General features: G+C 36.6%; 1 long non-coding RNA gene across 1 annotated transcript in view; it reads left to right on the top strand.

Annotated features, from left to right (window-relative positions):
• The window catches only part of LOC119466691, an 11,379-nt gene extending 7,998 nt beyond the window's left edge, over window positions 1–3,381 (top strand). The window contains exon 3 of the long non-coding RNA XR_001827286.2: window positions 3,345–3,381. This is a non-coding gene — a long non-coding RNA (uncharacterized LOC119466691). The remainder of the gene's footprint in view (window positions 1–3,344) is intronic.
• Window positions 3,382–16,114: the final 12,733 nt, after the last annotated feature.

The following is a 16,114-nucleotide window of genomic DNA, read 5'->3' on the forward strand; positions in this document are numbered from 1 at the left end:
TCTTGCTCTATTGCCCAGACTAGTGTGCAGTGGCACGATTTCAGTTCACTGCAACCTCCACACTCCAGCTTCAAGCCTGAGCTTCCCAAGTAGCTGAGATTATATATATATATATTATAATATATATATATATATTATAATATATATATATATATATATATAGCAGGTGAGAAGGAGAAGTCCAAAATGATGTGTATATATAATATAGTGAAATATTTATGTATTATATATAAATATATAAGGGCTTACAATAAACCTGTATTGTATGTATGTGTGTATACATACATATGTGTGTGTATGCTTATGTGCTACACAATGACAGCTTGTTCAACAATGGAGTGCACACATGATGGTGATCTCATAAGATTCTAAAAGCACATTTTTTACTGTACGTTTTCTATGTTTAGATAACACAAATACCATTGTGTTACAATTGTGTGCAGTATTAGTGCAGTCACATGCTCTACAGGCTTGAAGCGTAGGAGCAATAGGCTATACCATCCAGCCTAGGTGTGTGGTAGTTTATACTACCTAGGTTTTTGTAAATACACTCTGTGATGTTCAAACAATATCAAAATTGCCTAATGATGCATTTGACAGAATATATCCTCATTATTAAGTGACACATGACTATATACATACACGACATATCATAAAAATTTGATTTTACACAGTTGGTCACATAGTCGATGTGACGCTGTCATCCCTATCCCTGGCACTGGAATCTGAAGTTGTAGGGCAGGCAATTGGAAGTGCATATGGGTGTGAAGTAGTGGAAGATAACATATTGAAACCAGTGAGGATTAGCTAGAACCCACTAGGATGAAATGAAGCCCATGTTGGTGTCTCATGGCTTTTGAGCCTCTGACTTGATAATGGGGGTGGCCATCAGCACAGTACCCTCCCTCTGTAACTCAGGAGCCATAGAAACAGAGAGGAGACCAGCAGGACATGTAGGCACAGTGGGCTCACCTCCCGATCCACACCCAGAATGTGTACCGGTATATCAGTGACAACCTGTGTGGACTGCTTGAGTGCCTCGTGCCCTACAGTGACTTGCTGTGAAAAGAATATGGCTTTGAAAAGAATATTCACTTCCACCTTACATAAGTCATGCAAAATGACTCCCATGGCCCAAACTAACCTGAAACTATGAAGGGAATAGAATTCTGAGACATGTAGTTTCGATTAGCTAAATTGGTACAATCCAAATATACCACATCTGACACTTCCATTCAAAACAAAAAACAAATAATAGAGACATAGTCCCTGCCATCAAAGAGTCAACTAAATGGTCGAAGAGAGTCATAACGCACCTGATGTGTGTTATGATAGAATGGCTTGCTTCTTTTACAAACATAAAATGAGGTTAATACATACAAACAGGCTTTGGGAGTGTTAAACTTTTAATAATTTTTCAGAGTCTCATGTTGACTATCTGATGTTTGATTACCTCTATTTTTAAAAGCAAAACACAAAGGAATCAATTCATGGTAGGCGTTTTAATAAGTTTGGATTCTGTAAGATTCCCTGGTCTTTCTTTCATTTCCCCCTGTAGAGTGGTGGTGCTGAACGGATAGCAACCAAGTCCCTACATTAACCCCAATCCTTTAGCTAATGGAATTACGCTGACTTTTCTAATCCATCAACCCCTTTCCACAGGTGTTTGCCCTGCTTTCATATAGCGTATCTCTCTTTTAAGCTGAGGAAAATGACAGAGATAGATTAAGAAACACTAGTAAAATTCCTTGACCACTAATAATAATAATAAAATTAAAAGATAGGAAATAGATCCTCAATATTATACCAAACCTGTATCATGGAAACTACTTACTTATAAGCACCATCTTCTATAAATTTTTCTTCTATTTCTTTCTCAGATTTTGTTTGGTCAATGCTTTCATCTTAACCTTTCTCAGTTTATCTTTCTTCAAGGCTACTTAGTTGGGTAGATCTTGTGTATTTCAAAGACTCCATATTTTCTCCATATCATGAAGATAGTGTCACAATGACAGGTGACTTCATCATCTTGTTACAGGGGTTTGTTTCCACATCTCAAATGTTCTGTCACCAAAGTCACAAAAATAAGGTATTTCTGAATCTTTCATGGACCATATGCGACTACATGGAGAAATTTATACAATGCTCACCTACCAATAACAAAGGAACATGTATCATCTTGCAGCAGACATATTTTCAATTTATTTTTAAATTTCACAACGCAGAGTTCTAAACATGTGCCTGCATCATTTTAAATGCTTTAAAAATATTGATTCAGTCTTCATAACAGACTTCATTTTTACAGTTAAGGAAACAGAGGCACTGAGAAGTCATGTGATGTTCTGAAGTCACACAGCCAGTAAGTGATATAGCTAGATTTGAACTAGGTAGTCATTATAGTAAAGACATGGGCTTTTAACCAGTCGTGTATGTCCCCTAAAGAACTTTAATTCCCTGTAAATTCATATCTGTGTTATTATTGGGGATGCTAAGTTATATTAGCACATTCTTTGGATTTTATACCCACCAGTCAATACACCTTTGTACATAACTCCAAGTGAAATGCTGAGAAATGCTCGGGCATTGAAATAATAATGGACAATCAAATCTTACCATTTTGATTCTGTTCTATGCCTCTGATTATTGATTTTATTGAAGTATTCTATTTCACACATCAACCACTAACTTGTTCTTTCTCTATCAAAGCATTTAAGGAATTAAAAAAGCAAACCACAGAGAATATCTTTACTTTATTTAATGGGTGAAACACTAGCTGTTCCAACACAATAATTTGTTATTTCCATCAAAATCAATAAACACAAACAGAACTTCACCAACAAAAATCAATAAAGATTTCACTCTATTGAGCAGAGATAATACCAAATCTAAGAAAAGTAATGTTTTATAGATGGGGGGGGGGGAAATGCAGCCATTCTTTATGGTTCTAATGACAAATGGAAGTTTGTTGCCTTTTATACCAAATATTGAACTGTGACACCGTTTATTTTTTAGGGAAAATGTCAATAAAATTAGAGACCAACATGCCTTGAGAGGTTTCTTAGTTTAAAGTCTTTACTTACTTCATTCAAGAGAATATTAATATCATACAAATATTGATTTGTTAGAAATGCTGCTCTTGATATGGAAATACTTACAATAAGAATTTTTGTGATAAAGTAGAAACAACCTTAATTTTTATTTTTTATTACAATTAGTTAATGAAGAGTAACAATGGTCTGAAGTTACCAGCTAAAATATTTTGTTTACCATTTATTGCCTAGTACATTCTGTATTTCATTGCTTCAGAGCACACATTACTAATAAAGTCAAACATATGTTTTCAGACAGAGCACCAAACAAAAGCCAGAGGTGATCATAAGAAAATTGTATTTTTAAAGGTAAAATGTTTTCAGTGTTCTGTGAATAAAAGAAAACGGCACTACTTAAGATGAAAAGCTGTTAAGAGTGTTTACTAATCAAGAAATTATTGTATCGAAATGGTAATTTATTCACCATTTGTTTCAACATTCATGGAAGAAGGCCTCTTGAAGAAATAGGATGTTTACTTTTTAAGTTGGGAAAAAATATTAGAAAATATTTGGCAGTTTTCCGATCCTAGAAACGATTAGTGCATTCATGTTGAGGATGACTGGGCTTCTGAAGGTCCTAATAAACTTCTTTTTAGTGTTTGGCATTTCCTTTTACGTAATCGCAGCTTTTAAACTAGAGATCAGATCATACACTGGCATATTTTTGTTATTCTTGTTTTGTTTATCGTTGCTACTTTTCTGATTTGATTCCTAGTGAAAATAACAAATATTTGTGGTAGCACTTTGGAACTTAAACAAGTCTTTTACATCGATTTTCACATTTTATCTTTAAAACAACTCTGTGAGAGTACTGAGAGAAAGCAGTAGTAGAATTCTTATGATAGCAATGAGAATACTAAGACTCAGATAAATTAAGTGATTGTTAGTATATGACAGTTAGGGAAACTCACATTTCAGGGTTTCAATTCCAGTATCTGTTTTCCTTTCATTTACCATCCAACCACCATAGTGTCCTTTTTTCTCTTTTACTTCTGTCATAGAGAAATCTTAAGGAGGCCGGGTACGGTGGTCCCTGCCTATAATCCCAGCATTTTGAGAGACCGAGGTAGGCAGATTATTTGAAGTTGAGAGTTTGAGACCACCCTGGCCAACATGGTAAAACCCCATCTCTACTAAAAATACAAAAATTAGCCGGATGTGGTAGTGCACCCCTGTAATCCCAGCTACTCGGGAGGCTGACACTGGTGAATCACTTGAACCCAGGAAGTGGAGGTTGCAGTGAAGCCGAGATCGTGCCACTGCACTCCAGTCTGGGCGACAGAGCAAGACTCTATGTCTCAAAAAAGAAAAAATAAATAAATAAATAAAAGATAAAAAAGTTTGAAAACCAATGGTTTAGGCCGAGGCACTTTATCTTAGGGCAGTGGTTTCCAGCCTTTTTGTCACCAGTGACCGGTTTTCTAGAAGGCAATGCTTTCATGGATAGAGGAGAGAGGGAGAATAAGACTGTTCCATCTTAGATCATCAGGCATTAGTTAGATTCTCATAAGGAGTGTGCATCCTAGATCCCTCACACGTGCAATTCACAAAACGCTGCCAATGATCTGACAGGAGGCGGAGCTCAGGTGGTAAAGCTCGTTTGCCCGCTGTGTTGTTTACCTCTTGCTTTGCGGCCCAGTTCTAACAGGTCATGGACTTATACGGTCCCTGCCCTGGGGGTTGAGGACCCCTGTCTTAGGGATATTGGGGCAATAAAATTGAAACAACTAACTCATAACAGGCACTTTAGAAATGGTAACATTCCCAGGGGATTAAAGCTTGTCATCAGGATTAATTACAAATTATTCATTAAATTTTGTCCTCTATGGAAAGAAAAGTTACCTCTTTGGGGTAACTTATGGTACACTTTGGCTATATTCAAAATGGCTGCTGGCTGCCTTTGAAAAAAAATCAAATAAAGCCAAGTGATTTTTTTTCTACCTAGGAACCTTAGAAAAAAATCAAGGAGGTGGCATGACCTATTTATTTATGTCATTCTGACCATTGTACCACAATAGCTTTGCCCAGTGGCCAATTTTAGTCCTATGGCTTGAATTACTTAAAATATGTAGATCTAATATGGCTTGGTAATATAAAAATCCTCAATTTAAAATTGAATTGAATTTAAAATTGAGTTGTAAAGAGTCAAATTCGATTTTAAAATGTAATGAGAAAAGGTTTTCAGTCTCGTTTCCACCAGGACATATGAAAGTTTTCTTTCTTTTGCTTTTCTCATTTGTAACCAGTTACTTTGGTCCTATGTTGCTATATGGAGCACCGGGGCACAAACGGGCAAGTCAAGCCAATTTCTTCTTCTGATCCCTTATATGTCCTCTTCCTGGACCTATAAATGGTTTCAATTCAGACAGTAGCTCTTGTGTACCAACTCTGTGCCAGGTACCATGCCATATGCTTGGGGCCACCCTATCCTCATTTATTTCCCTCTTTTTTCTGGGGAATATTCTACAGCAGGAATTTTAGGGTCTAAGGCACTTCAGTTGTCCCTGTAAGTTTTTATTTTTAAATTAATTTAAGAGTCTTGCATAACTTGCATATGAGTTTTAATTAGTAGAAAAGAGAGAAACAGTATGTTTACTTTTATTTAACTCAGCATTTCTAGATTCCTGGAGTTGAAAAACACCACCCAAAGCCATTTAAAAAGTGTGTTTGTTTGTTTGTATGTTTTCATAGTTCCCAAAGGTGGGATTCATGACTTGAGGGAGACAATGAGAAACACATAATGCCTGCAGTTACTGAAGCATAAAACTACAGGGTTTCCATGTTGCTGTAGTCTATAACCGAAGGGCACAGTATTAAACAAGCTTAACTTGCTAGGGAGGAGGGAAAATATTTAGCTATAAACTAGACTTACAAACGCCTGTGACATTTTTTCAAAAGGTTACCACATCTCTGTTTATCAAATTTATATGTACATAAAAGATTAAAACTTAGTTACTCCAGTATTTACAGAGAACACACAGCTCTAACTGTGTTTAGAATCTCTAATTATATCACACTCAAGATAAAGGTAGGTCTTGCTAACACTTTGGCAATAACTGCTTCCACCACTGTCAGGTCTAAGCCTACATTACGCACTGCTGCTTTAAACAAAAAAGGATCTTGATAGGAGAACTGGTATAGTCCACTTCTATCCAGCTTCAGCTGTCTCACTGCACCTCAAGGACACTGTTAAATCATTTGCCCAAGCATTAATTTTTTTAGCCTCCACCCCAGATTTAATCACTTACTTATCTTCCTGCCAAGTATTTGTGCTGGTGAAACAGGGCAGCTGGGACCTAGGCAAAACCTGCTGTTTCCGCTACTGTCCAAAGAAAGAGTCGGGGATGGAAAGGCTGATGGCAGTGGATTTTGTAATTGAATGGGGGTAATTGTTCTGGGTTTTTTGTTTCTCCCTTTAAAGAAAATTCTACAGGCTTGAAAACTCTAAGATAAGGAGAAAAGCTGACCTAAAAACACTGTCATCTCACAAAACTTGAGCTAGTAGAAAACAGATCACCTTTGTTACATTTTGGCTGGGTAACATTGCACACATTATTTGGGTAATTGAGGTCAATGGAAACACTTGGACTTTATTTTCCCAGGTACTTTTCTTCTCTAGCCTGAGTTATGAACCTCATTCTGGCACAGAGTCCTACTTACAGAGTGTGTTGCCAATTCATTGGGTGCATTTAGTAAGTTCATATGATAGACATTTAAAAACCCAAGAGTATAATTTTGAATGGTCAGGCTCTATAGTTCCTTTTTAGTATTTTTTTATTTATCTACCCAGATTAGCAGGGATATATGAAATAGTGCACAATACTGCTAAACCTCTTAGATCACCTGAAAAATTAAAGTGTCAACTATTTTGTTTACCCCAATTGCCAGAAATGTAAGAAAAACTTTGCTCAGAAATATTCCTTAGGGCATCGGTGGCTATGAAACAAAGATTCAAAATCCTTAGCCTAAGTGTTGAACATCTTTCCAGTTTTGACCCAGTTTGACAAAATTTTGGCCTTCTCTGCCTCCACTTCTCTTATATGACTCCAGCCTTCCCACTTTACAAAAATGTCTTGTTTCTTTCTCCCATCTGGAAAATATAAGTTCTCTTCTACTTGACTTTTATCCATCTAAGTGTGTCTTTCAAAGAGATACCCCAATTCACCTTTTACACAACACCTTTCCAGAAGAATTACACCAATCTTGAGTAGGTCCTTCTCAGAACTCACTGATGGTGTCTACTTCCTCTCCCATTCATCTGACTGTCATCTGTGACCATTTCCCACTCATTTGACTGTTAACTAAAACAAAACTGAAGTCAAAACACAATTTAAGTGATAAGATTATTTGCTGTTTGTTGTATCTTGCCTTCTAAATAGCTTACTAACTTCCTGTGGACTAGAATCATGTCTTATACATCATAAATTTCCCAACAATCAGCTACTCTCCTTCAACACAGTGCAGGGAGGCCTGTGGAATCATATTCATTTGTGGGGGAGAGGGGCCAAAGAATCAAAATGTAGGCTTAGGGATATAAATAATGGGATTTTCTCTTCCATAGGATTTGCTGCAAATGAGTTGTAAACATGTAGTATTTGTTTGGGGCCGTCCTTCCACTCAGCACCCCACCTTGTTTCCTAGTACGTACACACACACACAAACACACACACACACACACACACACACACACACACACACACATACACCTCTTTCTGATGTTTCTATTGCATTGATTCTATTGGTTGCAGAATATAGTTTTCTGCTATTGTCTCAGATAAGCCTTTAGTTTCCTGCTATTACCTAGGTAGGGCTTCATTAGACGCTTAGGGACAGCTTTGCTTGAATTGAGCACATTCTCTTGAATCATCCTGATCTACTTTATCAAGAGTCACCTCTCCCTTACTTATGTCCCAGGTAATATTTATATTTAATTTGGGAGTGTGAGTTTATCAGTCTATACAAGTGAATGTTAACATTCACTTGTCCTGTGACAGCTTGGGTAAGAGCTGTAATTTATTGTGGATGTAATGGTTATTTGCATTGCGTAAGCTGTGCCTCATTCATAGAGCAGAAAAACAAATGCTATACAACACCAAAAAGTCTAAAATTTGTTCTGCACTATAAATAACAGAATCCTAAAATATTTATCTAAAAGCACATTGGGATGAACCATAGCAAGTTCCTAATTTTGTTTTTCATTTTGTTTTTATTGTTTTATGAGTCTTAGTTTCCATATAGGATCAAAATGATTCAAATAACATCTTTTAAATGAATGTTTTCTACTTTTAGCCTGCATATTTAGAGTTATAGAATAAACTATATATACAAGTTTACCTTTCTCCAATAAAATATACATCCAGTGATCTGTAGGATACCATATGAAGTCAAAGTACAGCATTTTAAGATTTTTGCCACTTCCTGACCATGGGGTGTGTTACAACCTAAGAATAAGCTTAATATCTAGAATGACAATTCTGAAAAACAAACTCAGAGCATGAGTTATATGAGAAGCAGTTGGTTTTTCAGTTAGAAATAATTGAAATGTGTACTAGTCCATTGTATTAGTCAATAAATAGATGGATAGATAGATGGATGGATAGATAGATATAGGTAGGAGATTCATAATGGAAATTGGCTTATGCAATTATGCAGGCTAAGAAGTCCCACAATATGCCATCTGCAGCTGGAGAACTAGAAAAAAACTGGGCTAAAATTCAGTCTGATTAATAAGGTCTGAGAATTACAGGAATCAATGGTATAAATGTTATTTTAAGCCCAAAGTTCTGAAAACCTGAAGCTCTGATGGCTGAGGGCAGAAGATGGATGCCCCATCTCCAGAAAAAGAAAAAAAAGTTTGTCCTTCCTCCACCATTTTGTCCCATCCATTCCCTCAACAGATTGCATGATGTCTCCCACATTAGCAAGGGCATTCTTCTTTACTCAGCCTACTGACTCAAATGCCAATCTCAAATGCCAAACATCCTCTCAGACACACCCAGAAGTGATGTTTTACCAGCTATCTGGCCAACCCTTCTCTCAGTCAAGCTGACACATAAAATTAATCAACACATCCATCAATTTGCAAAGGTTGAAAGTTAGTAAAAGATTCCTCAGAAAGGAAGAAATGGAAGAAAATCTAAAAGAGATGAAATAACGTTTGCATGCAAGTGTGGATGCTCTACAATATTATTTGCCTAAGGCTGCTGTGACAACGTATTGCACACCGAGTGGCATAAAACAACAGAAATGTATTTTCTCATAGTTCAAGAGGCTAGAAGTCTGAGCCAAGTTCTTGGCAGGGCCTTGCTCCCTCCAAAGCCTCTAGGGAAGAATGTCCCCCTTCTACTTTTAGCTTATGCTAGCCCCAGGCATTCCTTCCTTGTAGCAGTGCAATTTCAATGTCTGCCTTCATCTTCACATGAACTTATCTGTGTGTGTGTGTCTGTGTTCAGATCTCCTGTAAGGAAACCAGTCATATTGGATTGGGGCCCACTCTAATGACTTTATTTATTTATTTTTTAATATGAACCATTTTTATGTCTCTCTTTTGTTTTTAAATTATACTTTCAGTTCTGGGGTACATGTGCAGAATGTGCAGTTTTGTTGCATAGGTATGCACGTGCCATGATGGTTTGCTGCAATCATTACCCATCATCTACATTAGGTATTTCTCCTAATGCTATCCCTCCCCTACACCCCCATCCCCTGCCACCCCTCCCCTAGCCCTCAACCCCTGACAGGCCTCACTATGTAATGCTCCCCACCCTAGGTTCATGTGTTCTCATTGTTCAATACCCACTTATGAATGAGAACATGAGGTGTTTGGTTTTCTGTTCCTACGTCAGTTTGCTGAGAATGATGGTTTCCAGCTTCATCCATGTCCCTGCAAAGGACATGAACTCATTCTTTTTTGTGGCTGCATAGTATTCTAATGATTTTATCTTAACTTGATTACATCTGCAAAGAGCCTATTTCCAAATCAGGTCTCATTTGCAGGTACTAGAGGTTAGAACTTCAAAATTTCTTTTTGTGGGACACAATTTAACCCATAATAGATAGTCATGGCAAGAAAATGAAAGACTCCCATGAGATTCCATGCTTTCCTTAAGAAAGACTAGAGAAACATAATGAAATGAAGGATCGCTTTGTTTTCATGTTCTTACTAATTTTCTTTCTTTTACTGTGCTTTTAGTTTTCTATGGCCATTGTGGGAAGGTAAGTAATACCACATGGAAACACTTATTTTTCTACTTATTATTTAAATCTTTTATTGTTTTCAAGAGGTATGTCCAATTTTTCTGTAATTTGCCGTAATATTGGAATTTGGTTAGGTGTCAGCCAGCAGGTGATCTCAGTACAGATTACAAACTAAACAGAAGAACATGTTTCACAAAGAGGAAGAAAAAAAATGTAAAGGTCAAAAAAGGGGAAGAATTAACCATGTATCGGGGAAAGGTGAAAGACATGAAGCATTGTCAAAAATATTTATCCTATAAACTTGACGTAAATTGGGATTTGGTATTGACGCAATAGCTCATGACTCAGGTTTTCTTTCATAGTGTCTCCTGCACCCCAGACAGTTCTGTGTTCTGAAGCTTCCTTTATATTTTCCAGAATTCATAGCCTAAAGAGAAATAACAATAGTGACATTTGCATTTACTTAAGGCTTTGGAAAAACTCAAAGTGAAAATAAGAGTAACTTTCAAGAATTGTCTGCATGGAATAACTATCTCAGCTATTTTGTCCAAGACTGCTTTTAGGTCTTTATTTTTCATGGCAGGAATAGTAATATTTTCAAGCTTTGGAGGGTAAGGGAAGTTGGAAAGATGGGAACATCAATTGAATCTTTCTATAAGAGAAAACATCTACATGCTGAAAACAATAGTGTTGCAATTATAAATTTGAGAAATTGTAAAAATTGAAAGAGCTTGAACTGCTAACAATTACCAAAAGTATATATGTTATCTACAGATACCATCTAGAATGAAAGGATGGGCAGGTGAGGTACCTCAATTATTGTAACCATACATTGCACTTATTTATTAGTCAATGAGGTAAAAGGTGGGAGGAATGATAAAATATGTTTTCCTGATTTTTTGTGATTAAACAAATTTGAGGTGGTAGATTTGATAGGGCTGAAATTTATTATACCACTCTCCCCCACAGGTTTAAAATAATTTAGGACACTACATAGAATTACACTTGAAAGTAAATGCACTGTGGGCAAGCCATGTTTCCAAGAACATGATGCATCTTACTGGCTAGAGTTAACCAGTCCTGAGAAATGGCAGGAACTCTTGCTCTCCAAATCTTATATTACAAGGCCATAGAACTTGTCCATAGAAAATAATCACCAGTTATCACTGAGCATTTGTCACCGTAGGTTTTATTAAGATCAGAGAGATTCAATTACAATTAAATCAATCAACCTTTAGTATATTGGCTAACAGGCTTCTAAGAAAACCAAGCTTTCCAAAAAAAAAAAAAAAAGCAATTAGATATTATTTTCTTGATCCAACTTACCATGCAAGCATCTGAGTAATTTACTTTTGTATGTTTAATTCACAAGTAGCTCAATTTAGAAGTATTGGTGTGGGCTATAGGGTTTAGGAACATATTTGTGTAAAGCTGCCGTCCCACATAGTATTTTCCAGAATGATGTGATAAACTATGTTCTTTATCTTGAGAGGCTGAATATACAAACAAGTACTAGCAAGACCATATAAGACAAAACAACTCTCACTATAATCTCTTCAGCAATCAGCCCAGGAAACCCAATCATAACCTTTGTAGCCATTGGCCCAAAATGGTCAGAACTTGGCCAATGACTCTCAGCTTTCCTTATGTTTGCCCTCACTTCTAACCCAGAACCAACTAGAGAAAGAAAATGTGCCCCTAAACCATTCATAAAGGATGCCCGGCTTCCACATAGCCCACCTCCAGCTTCCCCAGGCCGATAGCTTTTGATCAGGGTACACTTGAAGCTTTCCCTTTTCTCTACAATAAAGTTTTTCCACTCCTCTCCCTGCCTGTGAGTCTCTGGCAAACAAACGTGATAGTGCCAGACTGCCTTGAAAGTGCTAGATAAATAACCTCTGCTTGTTCTTATTCAGATGTTCATTGTTTATTTCCACAATTTTTATTAGGATCTCTATACAGAATATTTTAAATGACAAGATTAGCCCTGCCCAGATTTAGGAAATCATTTACGGCCACTGGATATCAAACGTGGTACCAAAAAAAGTGTTGAAACTGGTTCAAACTTGGGTCGAGATCCCTTTGATCTAGCTCAAATCTGTGATAATTTGGCATTTTATATTACTCAATACTCTTTCCAGTTCATTTCAGCTAAAGTCTCACTGCTTGTGAGTGTCCTGCATACAGTTTGATTTGGGTGGTTGTTTTCTTGGTGGAACTACTTAGAGGTCATATGACACTTACCTGTGAATAGTTCAGATTGGCTCAGTTTTCATAGGTCCATTTTGCCCTTATTCACTGAGAAATGTGTGGTCTCTGATATTAGATTGTTTCCATTCAAATTCTGCCAATATATTTTACTCATCTTGTAAGCTTGGAAAAGTATTATGAAAGTATTTAAGTTTTAATTTGTTTATTTAAAAGTTGTTATACTGACATTAGCATCTACCTTATAAGGTTGTTTGAGAATTAGAGCATAATTTCTGTAAGACAATTACCAAAGTTTAAAAGAATAAACATGTAATGCTTATTCAATAAATAATAACTATCATTATTACCATTATTATTACATTGTAATTGGTGCTTAAATTTCTAAATCAACAATCTTTTGTAATTTTGATGTGACAGTATGTCTTCAATTAGGTGATAGCAACTGTCTGTTTTATTGGGAATCAAGCATCTCAGAATGAGCATGAATGGATATTAGGCTTTTTACCTCAGTGTTCTCGACAGCTTCTACTGGTAGAGCTGGTTATAGACCGATCTACATTTAAAATGTGATACTTCAGAAGCACAGAAAGGTATGTGACACAGTCAACCGAAGAGGTGACATGTCCCAACATATTAAATCATCTCCATTCTCTTTTGAACCCCGTTATAATCAAAGAAATCTCCATGGTGAAATATTCATTTTGCAGACATGACATTGTGTAAGTTTAATTTCAGAATCAAGTGAAGGAAAAATTCCTGGGCATTTTATGTGCATTTTTGTTAATGTGATCACAGATACAGAGTTAGCTGTTCAACCCCAAACGAGACATGACCTCACTGGGAGGTTTGTTCGTTGACTAAATTACGGAGCTCCACACAAAGGACACGTCCATGGCACAATCCATGTGCTCCTGTTTCCCCACTGATGTCAGGATTTGTTCTGGGAAGTCTCTAGCAAACATTTTTGGAGCACATATTTTGTGAGAATGTCACCATTTTTGTTAGAAAGGCCATTTAGGGGTCTAACTAGGAACCAAGAATGGAATGAGTTACCTTATCAAAAATCTTAAATCAAAAAGTGTTTATATTGTTTGGTGGGTTTCAGTAGAAATTAGAGGAGCAGGTCAGGAGCAGAAGGATGGATAAATCGGAGATCGATCAGGAGCACCAGCAATGCTTTAAAAAACATTCATATTCTATTAGATTGTTGAGGAAATGTTACTAAGAACAGGCCCTCATCGCAGCCCCATGTAGCATAGTTCTCGATTTTTCTACAGTGACAATTTCACATATTTTTCATTCTCTTCAAATCTCTGCTCCTGTTTCCTCTACCCACTACCCCTATTTAACAGGGAAAATAAAATCACAAACCTCTCGTCTCCCACCCATAGACCCGATTGCCTCTGTATCTATTCTTTCCTTGGAAAGAAACTTGACTCTTTCCCATCCCTCTACTCTGCTCCTTTACCTCTATTTTCTTCTTTTTTCTCCATTATGGATTTCTGATTATTGTGGATTCATTCTTTCAAATCCCTCTTGAATATGTTCCCTAGGTTATGCAATATCCTTCTTCATGACCTCCTCATCCCTTGTCTAGTCAATCTGTCCTCACCACTAGAGCCAGAATCTTAAATACAAATATGCAATGTTTTGTCTTTATGCTAGTCAGATTGTGCTAGTCTCCTGATCAGAGCTCTTTAATTCTGTCCTAGAATAATCCAAATCCTTTAACATGAGTTATCAGATGCTGCTTACCACTCCAGCTCTATCCCATACTTCTCCCCATTTTAGATCCCATGATCTGGCCAAGTAATCATTCTAAAAAAATTTTCCTGCTAACTCCTATTCAGTGCTAACACAGTTTGTCTCAACCAGTTTGGTTCAGTATGAATAGAGTAAGGGTGTAAATTGCACCCTTGGGGAAATGTGACTCAACAAGTAGCTACTGCAGAATGGATTTACTTGGGAACAAAAGCAAACATATTCTTGCTTTTAAAAATTTAGAAGCCAATCGAGAGTGGAAAAGGCTAAACATAAAAATAATTTTATTCATGAATACAGTTCTAACTTGAATATTCATAACATTTTCTTAATTTATCATAAGGACTTAAATGCTTACTGAGTTATAGAAAAACAGTTTAAAACTTGAAGATAAATCATTTTTTGCAGTATGCCTCTTAACAAGACAGCAATTTAAATCTTCTTTCTTTTCCCTTTGATTAAAAAAAGTTTATGGCCTAATGGTATATAATAATAACATTGATGTGTGTGTGTATGTATATATATAATTTAATAATAATGTATACTGATATGTGGACTTTGCCCAATTTTATTTCTAGCACTGACATCAAAGATTATTTTTTTTTTCAGGCTCAAATATTAGAAGCTAGAGGCTTTTTCTATGACTTTTTGTATTTCCTCCATTAATAGTAGCTTTGAAGTGGAATTTTGAGTGGAATGGAACCTTTGAAGTGGAATTTTGAACAGAATCTGGACTGATATGGGGCTAGCCAAACAGCACCTCAATGATTATGAATTAAAATATATAACATCTTTTAAAAGACATTCAAAGAATAACCAGGGTGTTGAGCAAATTCCAAGTGCTGGAGCTAGCTCTGACTAGCTCACAAGAGCCAACTGTACACACTTCTTACCAAATCCACATTCTGAAGCCTCATATCAGTGACTTGAAATCAACCCTGCATGGAGTATTTATACCACAGGAATGGGAAACTCTACAAATCAGTCCTTTTATTTCCTCCATAGAGGTAGTTGTTAAAATGCACCAGCATTCCACTTCTTATGAATAAGTTGACCATATGTCATAGCAGTATTGATTGATGCCAGGTGTCCTTCTGACCCATAATTTTCACAAGTGCCCCTACCCTCTTCTCTGTCAAAAGTAACAGATTCAAAAATCACTAAAGATATTGTGGAAAATAAGATAATTGGAGATTTTTCACTGCAAGAAGTGAAGACTGAGTTAGAAGGTAAAGAAGCAACTACGAAATGTTTATGTGAAAAACAGGCTGCTGGAAGTAGTAAAAGACTTGTTTTGCAGAGCTTCAGGGGACAGCAGGAGAACAGGAAGGTCTTGTAAAAGCTATAGGGAGACACATTTTTATCTGAGTTTAAGGGAGGATTTCCTTGTTGGTAATCTTGAGTCATCATAAAATAGTCATCATAAAATAGAATGCGTTTTGGGGCGAGTGAGGTCTTAGTCCATGAAAACAGTCAAGTGGAGATGGACAGCCATCTTGAGGGGTGTTGTGGAGGAACTGGGACAATAAATGCTTGGGTGTTAATGTCCTTCTCATTGTGGGTTGAATTTTCTCATGGCATTACCTCACTCAGTCATTTTGGCAATTCTCAGAGGGTCTTTGCCTGGTACTATGTGTGTTTAGGGGTAGACACAAGGTGAAGAAAAAATAACTCACTTAAATTCACACAAAAAAAGTGACCCAAACCGAAACGCTTATTAAGCCTCACTGTTAAGTTTTAAAATTATATGATTATCACTAATTTGAGAGGACCTACATGTTAACCAACTCATCACTGATTTATTTATGATTTCAGATTTTGAAATCTGTTAGGATTATCGATTTCACTTCAGCACG

The sequence above is a fragment of the Cebus imitator genome, unplaced genomic scaffold (genome assembly GCF_001604975.1).
Source record: "Cebus imitator isolate Cc_AM_T3 unplaced genomic scaffold, Cebus_imitator-1.0 Scaffold93, whole genome shotgun sequence".
Lineage (NCBI taxonomy): Eukaryota > Metazoa > Chordata > Mammalia > Primates > Cebidae > Cebus > Cebus imitator.